The following is a 17,249-nucleotide window of genomic DNA, read 5'->3' as shown; positions in this document are numbered from 1 at the left end:
GCCATTCCTCCTGAGTAACCAAGCCTGGATTTGGAGGTGAGGGTTGTTGGTGGAATAACGAGACCACAGAGGTAGCTCAGAAGGAAGGGAGGAACCTGGTGGTGGGGGTGTGTGGGGGGGTGATTCTTAGCTTTGAACATCCTTCCCACCGTGGTCTGCGCTGGCCGAGACACTGGGTAGGACTGAGCCTGAGGATGGGGGCACCGATGATCTAGCTGCAGAACCTGGGAAAAGCAGGGGTGGAGGAAGTGAGGAGGGGTTGACGAGGAACAGCTGTTCTCTTCCCTCAGAGCAGATGGGAGGTTTCTGTACCAGCACACCATTTATATCATCCATGGCAAAATGCGTGTTTACTTCATCTGTGGCCCCATTGTCCATATTTAACAGAAGTCAGGGCCAGGTAAGGGGCTTCCCAGGTGTTGCTAGTGACAAAGAACCCGTGTGCCAATGCAGGAGACGAGGGTTCGATCTCTGGGTTGGGAAGACACCTTGGAGGAACATGGCAATCCACCCCAGTATTCTTGCCTGGAGAATCCCATAGACAGAGAAGCCTGGTGGTCCTACTGCTAGGACCTCAACGAGTCGGACATGACTCAAGTGACTTAGCATGCATGGTAAGACAGGGTAAAGGGAAACCATGGGTCGTTTTCTTGGCCTCACTGAGCTTATTCTTGCCTAGGGCAGGTATGTATGTGTTAAGTATCATGAAATGGGATGACTGTTCCTGGCATGAGTCTTGATTCTAATCCAGCAGTGTCATGGTCTTGTCATGAGATCCTCCCATGTTTGAGTCTTCTCATCCTCGATAAGGAGTTAGCATTACCTGGTCTCTCAGTAGCAGCAGATAAGAGATATGGAAGTGCTTTGAAAAGCGTGATGTAGACGCAGCTGGAAGGCTTCTGCAGTAGGTGGGGATACAGAAGCCCTAACCTTGCAAAATGAAGTGAGGTCAGCGCAGATTAAGCAGACCAAATCAAATCTTTGATGGTTGAGTGATTTCTAAAAATGATTGCAGGTCGGCACAATTTAACAGGACTGCCCGGAGCAGCTGAAAACATTGTCCAGGACAGATCAGATAAAGCCAAGTTAGAAATTGGTTGTTGCTGTAAATCAGGCAGTAGGCTATCACTGACCTAGATTTTTCCCAGAAGTTTTCCCACAGGAAGTGAAAGAAAAACCACCCCGTGGCTGCCAGGGCTTGATTTGTCAGGAGCTACACGAGGTCTACATGGCATTAAAAGATTGCCTATCTCTCAGCTTGCCCTCATGAATTGGGGCTCATTGAATTCAAAGCCAGTGAGATGTGTAAATCACATCTATAGAATAAAATGGCCAGATTTCAGCCCCAGTTGCCCGCGATCCATAACAGCCTCTGGTTGCATCGTCCTTCCCTTAGCTACTAAATGTTTGGCTTGTTGCTGAAACTGCTACTTTTTAATGCCTCACGCTGTAAGGTCAGTATTTTCCTCACTTTCTGCCTCCCTTTAAGGAAGTAGGAATGAGAAATGGCATAAAGAGGGAGCTTGTTGTGGGCCCTGACCTGGGAGACCCAGAGAGCTAGTCCTGAAACCAAGAACTGGCTGGCTGTTCTCTCTCTGCATCAGAGGGTATGGGGCCAATCCGAGGGACCCAGGGATGTGGGAGCTATTCCAGAGCATCCTGGGAAGACCCAAGAGCCAAACTCTTCTCATCTTATGTCAAATCTGTGCTGTGCTGTGCTTAGTCACTCGGTCATGCCCGACTCTTTGTGACCCTTTGGACTGTAGTCCACTAGGCTCCTCTGTCCATGGGGATTCTCCAGGCAAGAATACTGGAGTGGGTTGCCATGTGCTCCTCCAGGGGATCTCCCCAACCCAGGGATCGAACCCAGGTCTCCTGCATTGCAGGCGGTTTCTTTCCCATCTGAGCCCCCAGGGAAGCCCTATGTCAGGTCTACAAAGCATGTAATATACCACACCTTGCACCCCCACTGATCAAAGTCAGGCACAGTCGCCACAGGCTGGTTTGTGATAGTCCCCAGGATCCTCCCCACTGCTGCTGTGTCAGCCTTCCTCTCTCCCGCATTCTGAACCCCTGGCCCTGAAGCTGGCTTTGACTCCACCTTTTCCCCTTTGGGTTTGTGTCATTACCATGACGGGGCTGATCGATACTCCCTGACTTGGTACGCGCGATGTCGGAGGAGTTTGGAGTGGCTTTGGTGATGACGCCGGAAAGCACCCAGTTGCATGTTAGAACGTGGTGGGTGAGCATAGTTCACATAAAGATAGAGATATCGTGCACACTTGTACCATCACCTCGGCTCCATTGCACTGCTGGCCTCTTTCACCCATGTGCACGTGGAAGTGTAAATGTGTACGTACCTAAATGTACAGGTGTCAGTGATGGAGTTTTCATGAGAAGAAAAATCTAAGAAGTATCCAAGTACAGGCCTAGAAACCCTGTGTGGGTCTGAACAGGACTGTGGTAGAATTTTAAGGCCCTGGCTGCCCTCTTTGTAGAACTTTGTAACAATCAGATGCCAAGAGCGGTATTGAGAAGTGAGCATCCCCTCACTGAAACAGTTGATTCATCCTTTTCATTTATTTATATGCAGAATAAGTATTGATCGCCTACTGTGTTGGGATTCCCTGGTGGCTCAAAGGGTAAAGAGTCTACCTGCAATGCGGGAGACCTGGGTCTGATCTGAGACCTGAGTTTGATCCCTGAGTCGGGAAGATTCCCCTGGAGGAGAAAATGACAACCCAGGCCAGTAGTCTTGCCTGGAAAATCCCATGGGCAGAGGAACCTGGTGGATTACAGTCCATAGGGTCACAAAGAGTCGGACATGACTGAGCAACTTCACGTTCACTGTGTGCTAGGGATTCTAGGACAGCCCAGCAAGCAGGATAGATGGATTAGTTACGAGGATTTATTAGCTGATGCTGGTAGTGAGTGTTCTGAAAGAGAGAAGCCTGTGGTGGTCTCAGGATAGGTACCTTGTCCATGGTCACAGACCAGTAAGTGACAGGGCTAGACTTCGAACACATGTCTGTCTGACACCAAAACTCACCTATCAGTCCCTAACCTGTAGTACTTCACAAACATTTCCCTGTAACTGGATGGGAGGGTAGAGAGAGGAATGGTGAGAAACAATGGTGGGAAGGTGGACCAAGCTTTTGTTAGGTAAGGGGTTTGGATTTTGTCCTGTAGGTGATGGGAGGCTCTGAGGGAGTGATCTAATGGCACATGCATTTTTGAGAGAGTTTTCTACTATAGTATAAAGTAGTTTCAGTTGGGAGAGACAGGGACCACTCAGAGGTGGTTTCATTGATCCCATAATGAAGTAGCAATAGCCGAAAGTATGAGAGGAAGGAGGTGGGTGGGAGGAACTGGGAGGTTGGAATTGCCACACATATGCTTAGTGATACTATGTATAAGATAGATAATATAATGAGAACCTACTGTATAGCACAAGAGAACTCTTATTTAATGCACTGTGGTGACTTGATTGGGAAGGAAGATCCAAAAGGGAGGGGATATATGTGTATGTGCGGCTGATTCATTTAGCTGTGCAGTAGAAATGAACACAACATTGTAGAACAACTATACTCCAATAAAAATTAAAATCCAAATAGAACAAAAAAGGAGGGTAGCTATGGAGATGCTGGAGAAGGCATGGATGCGGTAGTTTTGAGTTATGATTTTCAAGGTGATGTTAATCGACAGATCTTGAAATTGATTGAAATGTGATATGAAAGGTATGGAGAAATAAAGGAGAGAGCCAGGTGTCTACCTTAGCTAAGTGGATGGTTTGATGGTGTTATTCATCAGGATGGGGAACATAAGAAGTGTTAATGGCTCAGTCGTGTCCGACTCCTTGCAACCCCATGGACTCCAGGCTGCTCTGTCCATGGGATTTTCCAGGCAAGAATCCTGGAGTGGGTTGCCTTTTCCTTCTCCAAGGGAACATAGGAAGAGGAATATATTTGAGGGGAAGATGGTAAGTTTAGTTTGGACACGATGAGTTCATGATGCCTTTGGGACACATGTGAGATGCCTGGTAGGCATATGAACATACAGGTCTAGATCGCAGGATGGTGATCCAGTGTAGGGCCTTAAAATCTGCATTTAATGGTAACTTCAACCATGGGAGTGACTGAAGCTCTCCAGGGAGAGAATGCAGCATGTAAAGTCAACCCGATGACTCACGTCTTTAGGGATGAGGGTGGCCAGAGGCGTGGGAGGACAGTCAGGGCGGCAAGGAGGGTGGTAGGTGAAGATGAAAGGACTTCTCACGGAGGAGGGAGTGATGCATGATATTGAATGCTGCTGACAGACAATAACAGGGCTTCTGGAAGGTGTCCCCTGAACATGCCAACTGGGAAGTCACTGGTGGCCCAGACAGAATGGGAGTGCTGGTCAAATAGAGTGGTGAGGCGTGGAGTTGAGCTGAGAGCACATGGAGACACTAAATGAAGACTCTGGCTCCCCATGTGGTGTGGTTGTGGAAAAAGAAAAGGAATGAACTTTAGTTAGAGAGGGCATAGGATTTACATGGCTTCCCTGCTGGCTCAGATGGTAAAGAGCCTGCCTGCAATGTGGGAGATCCGGGTTCCATCCCTGGGATGAGAAAATCCCCTGGAGAAGGAAATGGCAACCCTCTCCAGTATTCTTGGCTGGAGAACTCCATGGACGGAGGGGCCTGCTGGGCTATATGGCCCATGGGGTCACAAAGAGTCAGATACGACTGAGCATACTCTCTCTCTCTCTCTGTATATATATATAGATAGATAGATAGTATCTATAGATAGATCTATAGATAGATAGTATCTATAGATAGATAGTAGCAGCTGCTGCTGCTACTGCTAAGACACTTCAGTCGTGTCTGACTCTGTGCGATCCCATAGACGGCAGCCCACCAGGCTCCCCCATCCCTGGGATTCTCCAGGCAAGAACACTGGAGTGGGTTGCCATTTCCTTCTTCAATGTGTGAAAGTGAGAAGTGAAAATGAAGTCGCTCAGTCGTGTCCAACTCCTAGCGACCCCATGGACTGCAGCCTACCAGGCTCCTCCGTCCATGGGATTTTCCAGGCAAGAGTACTGGAGTGAGGTGCCATTGCCTTCTCCAATATAGATAGATAGATAGATACAGATATATATGATTAAGATGGGTTTTTTTTTTAAGTCTAAATTATTTTTAATTTGTACTGGAGTCTAGTTGCTTTACAGAGTTGTGTTCGTTTCTGCCGCACAGCAGAAGGAATCAGCTCTATGTTTACATATATCCCCTCTTCTGTGGATTTCCTTCCCATTTAAGTCACCATAGAGTACCAAATGGAGTTCCCAGTGCTATATAGTAGGTTCTCATTAAGAAGTCTAAATTCTTAGGTGAACAAGCTAGTTGAAAATAAACAGGTGGAAACTACAGGTGAATGGAAGTATTAATGATGGCATTGGGTCTCTGAGGGATGATGGAATTCAGGGCACTGGTGATGAGCCTTTTATATACAAACAAAAAAATACTTATTTTAAAAATAGGCTTATTTAAATATAGGCTTGTGCTGGGAAGGGAGTATCTTCTAGTGAAGTTACAGACTGACAAAGGGCAGGCACAAGGATTCCTGGACAGTGTCAAGAGCCCCCCTGAGGTTGAAGACCATGATTCATAGTGTCTATCTCCTGCAATGTTATGGTACCCTACATAGATGTGGTACCCTACATGGATGTTTAATCTTGGGAAATCAGGATGGGCACTGAACCCTGACTTGGAATTCTGCTAGATGGGTATAGCCAGAGGATGAGGAGGTGAGGTGGTTGAGAATACAGGAAGACAGTGGTTGGAAATGATTGTTCACTTGATTCTAGCCAAAAAGAGATGAAAGGGAAGAAGACAGAGCTATGATGAGTGGGGAGAAAATAAAGCCATAGATGAGGGGGCTTGAAAAGCTCCTAAAGCACATGTGGTGAGGACACGCAAGGGGGGAGAGGGGAGGATGGGAGGCTGTGGCTGGAACCTGGGCCTTTGTTGCTAACATTTCATACTTAGTGATGAGGCCAGATGTCAGCCCTCGGGAGGGGTGTTTGATGAGGGGAGATCAAGGTTATCTGAGATGAGATTGTCAAGGAGCTGTGGGAATAACGGCTGGATGAGTCACGCGCACGAACACTGAGGTCACCAGGATGATGGTGGGATTTGATAGGTGTACTGTGAGCCAAGGAGTGAAGTCATCGGTGGATGTGAGGAAGTGACCAGAAAAGTCACTTGGTGACAGAGATGAGGATGATTAGAACAAGGGAACAAGCCAGACTTCCCAGGAGGACAGCTGTGGTCTGGAAGCAACATTAAGGAGCAAAAAAAAAAAAAAAAAAATCTTTGGACCTGCTTCTGATCCTGATACTATCTGGTTTAAAAGCCCATATTCTTAAAACTATTCTGTATTGTTCACTCAATCTGAAGGATAACTTTCAGTTTACCTATATCTTTCTAAAAAAAAAAAAAAGTTACAGGAAGTAATCTATTCTCAGCTTTATTCAACCAACTCTGTTCACTTCTACTGAATTTTCCAAATCAGCAAGCCCATATTTTAAAGGCTAAATCTTACAGACAAATCATGATGGAGATAGAATGACCTGTATCACAAAACTCCTTAAATCAATCAAGCTAATCTTATAAATCTCTGTTTAAAATTTAGACTGCAGTGGACACTTAACATGTGAAAACATTCCAGTTGGCACTTTTATGGCTTGGGCACAGTTGCTGGCCTTTTGGCCTGACCCGAGGCCGGCAATGAACTAGGAATACCCCTTGTGTAGGCATGATGTCCTGCTATTTGTAACACATGCTTGGCATCTGAACCTATCTGTTACGCTGAGAACTATCAGACCAGAGAATTGCTGTGAGTCACAAAGGCAGCAAATTTAACCAACCCCTCAAACTTCTATGATTCAAGATTCCATAGCTCTGTTACTCAGATTTTTTAATCTGAAAAACAAAATCACAAAGCAAACCTCCAGGTGAAAGTAGATGAAATCGGCTGTGTACGTTTGCAGTGGAAATTTGCCTCTGTGATGAGCTGTGCCATGCCTGTGGGTTGAAAAATGGAATCCAGAAAGCAAATAGTCGGTTGCCTCAGAGCTCCTGTGTCAGTGTTAGATAGTTGCTCGGTCTTTGCGACCCCATGGACCGTAGCCCACGAGGCTCTTCTGTCCATGGAATTCTCCTAGGGATCCTCAGAATTCCTTAACATCATGGTGGCGACCACTGAAAGTTTCATTCTGCTTTGTGACTTGACTTGCAGTGAGGAAGGTAGCACAGCTGTAAACCAGCTGCGATTCATCGATACTTGGAAACAGGGTTCTTTTGTCTGTTCCTGACACTCTTTCCCACTCCCTTAATCTCACAGACTTAGGTTGTTGATGGAAAAGTAGTTGTTGAAATAGAGGTTCAGTCTTGCTGAGACTGCCCCTCACCAGGACTTCTGGGGACCCTCGAGTGTTGAATTTAAGACAGCGAATCTTGTTTGTGGTATGTGGCAGGGTAAAGAAGTCGGTGGATTTCCTACCCATGCATTTGTGACTTCATTCATAGAAACGCGCTGATTCCTGAGCCATTTGCCAAGGATGGCCTTCCCAGCTATCTGGGAACATAAAGGGATGTAGCGCCGCCTAGTGGAGGCAATTTCTTGGCATGAAGTGAAGTGAAGTCGCTCAGTCGTGTCCGACTCTTTGCGACCCCATGGACTGCAGCCTGCCAGGCTCCTCTGTCCATGGGATTTTCCAGGCAAGGATACTGGAGTGGGGTGCCATTTCCTTCTCCAGTTTCTTGGCATGCATTCACCCTTATTCTGTAACAAATACAGGAATGAATGTATCTATTAAAAGTGGGTAGCAGTAAAACTGAAAGGTGTAAATAAGCCTTTCACAAATTTAATTTACTACACAGTAAATTTTAATGGTGAAAAAATGACTTTGAACCACAGCATCTTATAACTTACAAGGCTATGAGGATTAATAACATGGGAACTAGAATTGTGGTTACTTTTGAGTGAAAGGAGAGGGGTTGCAGATGGGATGGGACACATGGAGAGGCTTCTGGAAGTGACTGGCAGATTCTATTTATTTTGAATGGGTGATGATTACAAGGGTAATGAGGTAATGAGCTCAAAAAGAGCTCATTAAGTAAACATTGATTTTATAGTGTTTTTTGTATCTGTTATTTAATTGGAAGGTCAAACTATGGAAACTTTTAACCAAACACACCAGCTCCTAAATTTATAGCCCTTTTCAGAGAAACTCCATAAATGCTAAAGCTTGTATGGTTTTGACACTTTATTTCATCATACTTTCAAAATAAGTTTTAAGGACTGATAATATCTGCATTGACATGCCTGTAGCATCATTCAAGCCTAAGTTCTTTACCTCAGTAGATGTATCATGCTTTTATAGTGGACTGTGTATTTTTGTCCTATTGTGTATTTGAATATGAGCTTTCATGTTCTGTGGCACAGAATTCCCCATTCCCAGCTCTTCAGAGAAGCCCCAAATCAGTAATGCACTTGAAACAGCCAGTTGCCATGGAAATGACCATTTAGGCTACAAGTTCGTTTTTGTGACCAGTCAGAGAGAGAAATGAAGAATTACTTAGGAAGGTATCCATCCATTAGAAAAATCCTTTGCAGAGTCCCAACTTTTAAAAAATTACATTTCTTTTAGAAGTGTGGTGAACAGAGGCATTAGTAATGCTGACATATTTGACTGCTTCTTCCAAAGGTGAAAACTCCATTTTACAGGAGAAATTATTTAGGAGTGATATAAGTGAGAGCAAATCAACATTGGATTATAATAGCAAATCCAACATAGTTTAACTCTAAGTTATTCAGTTGTAACAAAATTTCTTCAAGACAATGCATTTTAAATTTCCCCTTAAAGGAAATCTCACAAAGGATTTCACATTTTTATTATCCAGATGAGAAATGAGAAAAAAGCAAGGAAGTTGAAAGACCCAAATCAATTCCAGAAGTGCTTGCCAAGTTTCCATAATGTCTCATCGGTTGTTTGTGGGGGAGGGAGCCTTGGGAAGAGCAAGGACTCTTTTCTAGGTTCTCAGGTTAGGAAGGGAGATTTTGATCTAGTTGAACTCATCTTGTATCTCTCTTCATGTTTTCTACCTTATCCCAGACAGATCTAGCCTCTTGGATGAACAGGATGTGGTGATAGCACACATTTCAGGGTCAATTCTTTTGCACTCATCCTGGAACTCTGCCAACCTCACAGTGGCTGGAATACACACACACACACACACTCTTAAGTGAAGACTAAATTATAAGTGTGTGTGTGTGTGTTGTATATCTTGGGCTTTCCTGGTGGCTCAGCAGTTAAGACAGCTTCCCTTGAGGCCCAACTGGTAAAGAATCCGCCTGCCCTGCGGGAGACCTGGGTTCAGTCCCTGGGTTGGGAAGATCCCCTGGAGAAGGGAAAGGCTACCCACTCTAGCGTTCTGGCCTGGAGGATTCCATGGACTGTATAGTCTATGGCGTCGCAAAGAGTTGGACATGAGTGAATGACTTTCACTTTCACTTTCAACAGTAAAGAATTTGCCTGCGACGCAGGAGATGCCATGGGTTCAATACCTGGGTCAGGAAGATCCCTTGGAGAAGGGCATGGCAACCCACTCCAGTATTCTTGCCTTGGAGAATCCCATGGACAGAGGAGTCTGGCAGGCTACGGTCCATTGGGTCATACAGAGTTGGACATAACTGAAGTGACTGAGCATGCATGTTATATATATTAATCTGGGTGTTTATGTGTGTACTCTTTTTTTCCCATCCTCTAGCACTGTGTATATGGAGATCAACCACTTTGAGTTGGAATAAACTGTCCTTATTTGTTTGGTGTTATGAGACAGTTTTGGGTGTTGTGAATCCAAAACTAAGTTTTCGAAGAAACATTAAAATAGAAGTGAGAGTGTGTGCCCGGAGAAACGTAAATTAGGAAGGATGGGGTTTTGTTATTGTTGTTGTTCTTTAGCATTGTTGGCAATGCTAAAATTGGGGACAGTTCTATAGGAAAAAAGGAAAATGGCTAAATATGGTATGTTCATAATCTATGTTTAAATAATAAAGTAGATATATATGTTCAGACATGAAAAAATTTATGTGCATAAATTTATGTACATGCCTTATGTAAATAAGGGGCTGGTGATTTTAGAGAGGGTGGGAAACAGGGGCTTGATCTTTTTTGTATCATTTGTTGTCCAGTCGCTAAGTCATATCCGACTCTTTGTGACCCCATGGAGTGCAGCATGCCAGGCTTCCCTGTCCTTCACTATCTCCCAGAGTTTGCTCAAACTCATATCCGTTGAGTCAGTGATGTTATCTAACCATCTCATCCTCTGCCGCCCCCTTCTCCTCTTGCCCTCAATCTTTCCCAGCATCAGAGTCTGTATCATTAAAGTTTTTTAAATATCAAAATTGTGTTCATATATTACTCGTGTAACTTTAAAAAATCAAATTAGCTAAATTTAAAACTTTTTTGGAATCTACTTTTTCAGAGTTATTTTATTTTATGTAGGGGTAAAGTTACCTATGGTTGAAGCTTTGACGGTAACCTAAATTCTTGGTCTTGTTGGACATTTTAATCTAAATTTTTTCAAACGAGGATTTAAGGAGGAAATCAGACCCCTGTGTGTCTGTCTGGGGTGCTCTCCAGGTGGCATGCTAATCATCTCAGTCCAATGTGTTGGTTGATTGCAATGGTTTAGGGCTCAGTATCAATCCCTCTGTGTCCACTGTTAGCTCAAGGCCCTTGTGGGGCAAGAAGACGAAATCATCAGATGCCAGCCAATCTTGGAATTTCCTGGGAACTCAAAAGCAGATGCTGTCTTATTCCAAAATTTCTTATGCAAGATACCACCAGCTCCAGACAGTCAATGGCAGAGACTCATTAAACATGCTGGCAATGCTAGCTGCTCATTTGTCATTTGAATTCTGGCTACTAAGCAGATCTTATGCCCCAATCAGAGGAAACCACAGGTCTTTTTCAGCTGTCATCTTTGGAGGAGTCCTTGGAGTGGCTAGAGACAGTGGATTCAGGCTCTTCCTTTGAACAGCAGTTTGCACAATGTGTACTAATGGCTCATAGACTTGGTGTTCATTACTGACACATTCTGTCTGGGGGCAGCCAGGGGTGCTGCCTGGACTTTTCAATTAGTGCATTATGCTGCATTCATTTACTTCTGTTTGCTGCTCCAAGCTCGTCCCAGCTGAGCTCTCAACTACCCCCAGGAACTCTTAGCTATAGCATAGCATCCTGATTTCAAGCTAATAAGTCAGTCTATTTCAGCCTCCTCAGTTTCAGGTCATTTTCAAAGTGCTGCCCCATTGCTGCACAAGGCACAGATACCGTTTCCAACTCCAGTAACTGCCAGTGGAGGTGCCTGCCTTATGAGCTGCCCGGTGGGACCAGGGAGTACCCAGATCTGGAGCCACCTGACGTCTCCATCTGTCGAGTAGGTGCCGAATATTATTCCTCAAGTGGCTGAATGAAGCAACATTTGTTTAATCTGGAAACTTGAGTGAGTCTCCTCCCCTACAACAGAGCCTTTGTAACTGAGCTCCTGGGATCCACCTCATGTAGGAATCTCTCTGAGGCCATCGTGCATCCATCTGTTCATACAACAAAAGGTGTTGATTAAGTACCAGATACTGTGCTTATGGGATATGGTGGTGGAAATGGCATGGTCCCCACCAACAGAAAAGAGACTCTGAGATACATCTGGGGTGTTGTATGTCCCCACGGATTAATTGTGATGCTTTCCCTGAGTTCACTGATCAGTAAAGGACTGTTGGCGCCTGTTTAACACCTCGACTGTCTTCGTCTCCTCCCTGACATGGCTCTATTGAACGGGGAACCCGTTCTCTTAGGCACTTTGGTAAACCCATCTGCCTGTGTAAAAAGGTAAAATGCCTCATATTCCACTGCTTAGAATGAAAGTTTGGGACCAAAGGCATTCCATTTTTTTAAAGGAAAAAAATAGTTTTTCCTAAGCTAATGTTTTTCCTTCTGGACCTGGGTGACCTTCTCTTATTCATCCTCTGCCTGGGCAGCTAAGAGATTTGAAGGGTAAACTAATACCAGACTCAGCATGTTACATGAGAAATGTATTAGTTAGAAGCCTGGGGTTCTATGCAATAGAGACCAGATCGAGCTAGCTCAAGGAGAAAGCGGTGCATTGTTATAAGAGATGCAGGGGTGTCTTGCAGAATCAGAAACAGGAATGTGTCAGGGCTGAAGCAGAGCATCAAAGCTGGGAAGCAGACAGTCACTGGAATCGTTTCACTGTTTTCCACCTGTCTGTTCACCTTTTTCACCCATCCATCTTTTCCCCTTCCCTTCTTCCTCTCTCTTCCTCTGCTCCGCATCTCTCTTTCTACCTCACTGCCTCTGCCTTTCTGGTCCATGTGGTCAGTCAAATTTTTCTGCCCCACAGCTTCTCAATTGATACATCACAAGTCCGGCCTCAGTACAGCGACTCCCTTCAAACCAGATGTGGTTGGGCACCAGGGTCATATTGTTCCAAAATGGTTCCTGAAAGTCATGCTTCTGGATGTGCATTAACTTCTAGAGAAGGGGGCACAGTTTGATCAGGATAGACATGCCCAAAGGTATCTAACGTGCCTGGGTCTACACACACAGACACACTTGTAGCCCAGACACCAAAATCCCTTCCATGATGGCCACACATTTACCTAGAGATGGTCTAACGGGTTCTGCCCTGAACCCGTGTGAGAGGATATGGTTCAGACTTGAGCTGCAGGATTCACAGGGCTCTTGTGGAGATTCTGGGGACAGTCCTGAACCTGAGCCAGAATACTTGGGATCCAGTCATGGATCCACCAATAAGTAACTCTGGGATCTTGGACAAGTTCTTATGCCAGCCGATCCTTCATTTCCTGTTTATGTTGAGAGTCACAGAGACGGCTTTCAACAATGTGGAGGGCCATAGTAATGGAGAAGGAACAGGCATGTTATCTCTTTAGTACTAGAGTGAAAAGGACAGGACACTACAGAGTGCTCACAGTGGCCAAAGAATCCAAAGAACTTTCTTACTATCAGGCTGCACAGACCCTAGAAGCTGGCATTCCCTGTCACTAAAACCCAAAAATGACCTACAAAATGGAGATACCAACCCATTTTTTAAAACAATTTTATTTCTTATAGGAGCAAATAGACTAACAATGTTGTGTTGATTTCACACATACAGCAAAGTGATTCAGTTTTACATATACATGTATCTATTCTTTTTCAAATCCTTTTCCCATTGAGGTTATTACAGAATATTGAGCAGAGTTCCCTGTGCTATACAACAGGTCCTTCTTTAGTTGTCTGTTTTAAATATAGCAGCGTGTACATGTCATTCCCAACTCCCGATCTGTCACTTCTCCCAACCTTCCACCTTCATAACCAAAAGTTTGTTCTCTATATTGGTGAGTCTGTTTCTGTTTTGCAAATAAGTCCATTTGTATCATTTTTTTTATATTCCACATATAAGCAATATCATATAATTTTGTCCTTCTCTGATATACTTCACTTAGTATGATAATCTCCCAATCTGTTTCTTAAAAGAATTATTTTTGTGTGTGTGCATGTGTGTGTAGGGGAGTTTTGAGTGCTCTGTGCCTTTTGCATTATGGTCTTAACAAGGGAGAAAAAGTATATTTTCATTTTGTACATTTGTTTAAACCTTTGAAGCATACTTTTTAGTGCTTGTGTCACAAGAGTTTCCAAGCCTGAAGAAGGGATTGATGGGGGCGTGAATGACATGCACTTCACTTAATGAAAACAATGCTGGTTGTTCTTCTTAGCCCCATCACTTTCATCTTTTGAATTCTTTCTCCTTCCCTTCACTCCTTTGTCTTTTCTGCTCCCTGCTGGACTCTCAGGGTAGGGGTGGGAATAGGAGAGAAAGCAGATTTTTAAAATCTACCGTTGTGTCCTATGTGAGGATCTATTGATGGAACGCCCCTTCTGGTCCTCAGCTGTGTGTTGCTGATGTCTGGTTATCCTTGTCTCTGTCACCATAACCTCTGATATTGTCACTTTCTCTTTCCAAAGTCTTGGCTGGAGTTTGAAGAGCTGAGACACCAGGGCTGTTCTGCTTTTGACAGGGGGTATTAGCTGAATTCCCTTTGTGAGGCACTAATGGCATATTTGTCTCTGTCTGTCTTTGGGCTCAAATACTCGCTTCAGATGGACCCTTTTGTTAAATCTCAGATTGCTCTGATAGTTTCATGCCTTTCAGTTTTTACCACCCTCTGGTTGGTTTTCACTGCTACTCAGTGGAGCTGTGTGGTCATTCAGAAGCAGGTACAGGTACGTATCTGAGCCAGGTATTTTGCTTAGTCGCTCAGTCGTGTCTGACTCTTTGCAACCTCTTGGACTGTGGCCTACCAGGATCCTCTGTCCGTGGGATTCTCCAGGCAAGAATACTGGAGTGAGTTCCCATGCCCTCCTCCAAGGGATCTTCCCAACCCAAGGAGCGAACCCAGGTCTCCTGCATTGCAGGTGGATTCTTTACCATCTGAGCCACCAGGAGGCCCATTTGAGCCATAGTACAAATCTAGAAATATTTACATAGTTATCATCTATAAATAGATTTGATGTATAGACCAGGGAACTATATTCAATATCCCATGATAAACTGTAGTGGAAAAGAATATGAAAAAGTATAACTGAATCACTTTGCTGTATAGCAGAAATTAACTCAATATTATAAATCAACTGTTTTTCAATAAAATTTTTTAAATATTAAAAAATTTAACAGCTACATCTGCTATATAATTAAAGTATAAAATATAGGATCAGATCTCTTGGGCCTATTGTTTTATGTTTTTCATATTATTGCTGTCAATGATGTCTTTTAAGTAAGACATTGATTTCACTATAGGAGTTGCCAACCTATAGAGATGTGACATGTGATTTAGTATTTAAATGTAAAAATAGTTACCTCCCCAGACTTGTCCACAGTCATAAGTTTTAACACCTAATGTAGCAAAATTAGTACATATTTCCAAAAAACTTGGGAAAGAAAGAAGTTTTAGAACTCTAGCAGTGAAATAAAATAGAATTCTAAACTTGAATTTTAAGAAACAGTTTACTTTTTAAATCCTGAATGTTGGTGATTGAGGGAAATGTGTTTAATTCGAGTCACTAAAGAAAGCAGATGAAATCTTTCACGAATATTCTGAAAGAGATTCTTGGACCTCTCCAGAGTTTAGAAGACAGAGACACTGGTATATTATTATGTGTAATTTCACTAGAAAACATACTTCTGACACAGTAATAATTACGTCTGTTCACATTATTTGGATTTTTTTGCCTTGCAAAAAGAAGATACGTGAAAAAAAGCTCTGAATTAATTGGTAAGAATTGGGAGAAAAGGGAGAATGCAGACAAAGCTAAAGAAAATGTCAGTATTTGTGAGAAGACTGCCTGAGAGTGACTAGGGAGGCGGGTGTGGGGTGGGTGTGTCTGGTAGGACTTGCCATTGGGGTGATTGAAATTGAGATCGTGTAGTTTTCCACATCTTTCATTAAGTGGGCACAATTGATTCAACACATAATAATGTTTTAGGACCAAGATTCTCGAAATATCCTCCTGACTGATTATAAACTAAGATAAAAATACAAGTTCTTGCTTTGATGAAAAATGAACAATCCCGTCAAATGCCAGCTTTTACGTATGACCGAGGGTTTCTAGAATAAACTACTAAGTAAGCTTTCAAAGGTGTTTCTGAACTCACATTGTCATATTAACACAGACTCTAAATAGTCAAGGACTCTTCAGTTCTACTAAAAAATCTAGCTGCTATTCAGTAACAAAGCACCTATAACGCAGCATTTGTGTAGATAGTTGGAATTACCAAAAGAGAAATGTGTAGGTAGGGCACAGACTGAGCAAAGTGGGCAGTGATCAAAGAAGTTTGACAGTCATTGGTTTAGAAAAGTTCTTCTCTATTACTCAGCCATAAAAAGAATGAAATACTGCCATTTGCAGCAACATGCATGGACCTATAGATTATTATACTAAGTAAAATAACTCAGAGAAAGACAAATATATTATGATGTCACTTTTGTGTAGAACCTAAAATAATGGTACAAATGAACTTATTTACAAAAAAGAAATAGACTCACAAATATAGAAAATAAACTTATGATCACCAGAGGGAAAAGTAGAGGGGGATAAACTTGAAATTTGGGATTAACAGATACATACTATTGTATGTAAAATAGATAAACACAAGGTTCTACTGTATATCACAGGGAACTATATTCAATACCCTGTAGTATCCTATAATAGAAAAGAATCTGAAAAAGAATATATGTATACATATATACATATGAGTCAAATCACTTTGCTCTACACTTGAAACATTGTAAGTCAACTATACTTCAATTTAGTAAGTCAAGTATACTTCAGTTCCAATATGAAAGAAAGGCAATGCCAAAGCATGTTTGAACTACTGCACAATGGCACTCATCTCACACACTAACAAATACTCAAAATTCTCCAAGCCAGACTTCAACAGTACATGAACAGAGAAATTCCAGATGTTCAAGCTGAATTTAGAAAAGGCAGAGGAACCAGAGATCAAATTGCCAATATCTATTGGATCATTGAAAAGCAAGAGAGTTCCAGAAAAACATCTATTTCTGCTTTATTTACTACACCAAAGCCTTTAACTGTGTGGATTGCAACAAACTGTGGAAAATTCTTCAAGAGATGGGAATATCAGACCGCCTTACCTGAGAAATCTATATGCAGGTCAAGAAACAACAGTTAGAACTGGACATGGAACAACAGACTGGTTCCAAATAGGGAAAGAAGTACATCAAGGCTGTATGTTGTCACCCTGCTTATTTAACTTATATGCAGAGTACATCATGAGAAACACTGGGCTGGAGGAAGCACAAGCTGGAATCAAGATTGCTGGGAGAAATATCAATAAGCTCAGATATGCAGATGACACCACCCTTATGGCAGAAAGCAAAGAAGAACTAAAGAGCCTCTTGATAAAAGTGAAAGAGGAGAGTAAAAAAGTTGGCTTAAAACTCAACATTCAGAAAACTAAGATATGGCATCTGGTCCCATCACTTCACGGCAAATAGATGGGGGAAAAATGGAAACAGTGACAGCCTTTATTTTTGGGGGGGGGGGGCTCCAAAATCACTGCAGATGGTGACTGAAGCCATGAAATTAAAAGACAGTTGCTC

General features: G+C 43.0%; 1 protein-coding gene across 6 annotated transcripts in view; it reads left to right on the top strand.

The window, feature by feature from the left end:
- PALM2AKAP2 (PALM2 and AKAP2 fusion) overlaps positions 1–17,249 on the top strand; it is a 490,983-nt gene that overhangs the window by 164,706 nt on the left and 309,028 nt on the right. The gene's annotated exons all lie outside the window — the stretch shown is intronic.

The sequence above is a fragment of the Cervus elaphus genome, chromosome 16 (assembly GCF_910594005.1).
Source record: "Cervus elaphus chromosome 16, mCerEla1.1, whole genome shotgun sequence".
In the NCBI taxonomy this organism is placed as follows: Eukaryota; Metazoa; Chordata; class Mammalia; order Artiodactyla; family Cervidae; genus Cervus; species Cervus elaphus.
This window is presented reverse-complemented; position numbering and strand designations above follow the sequence as displayed.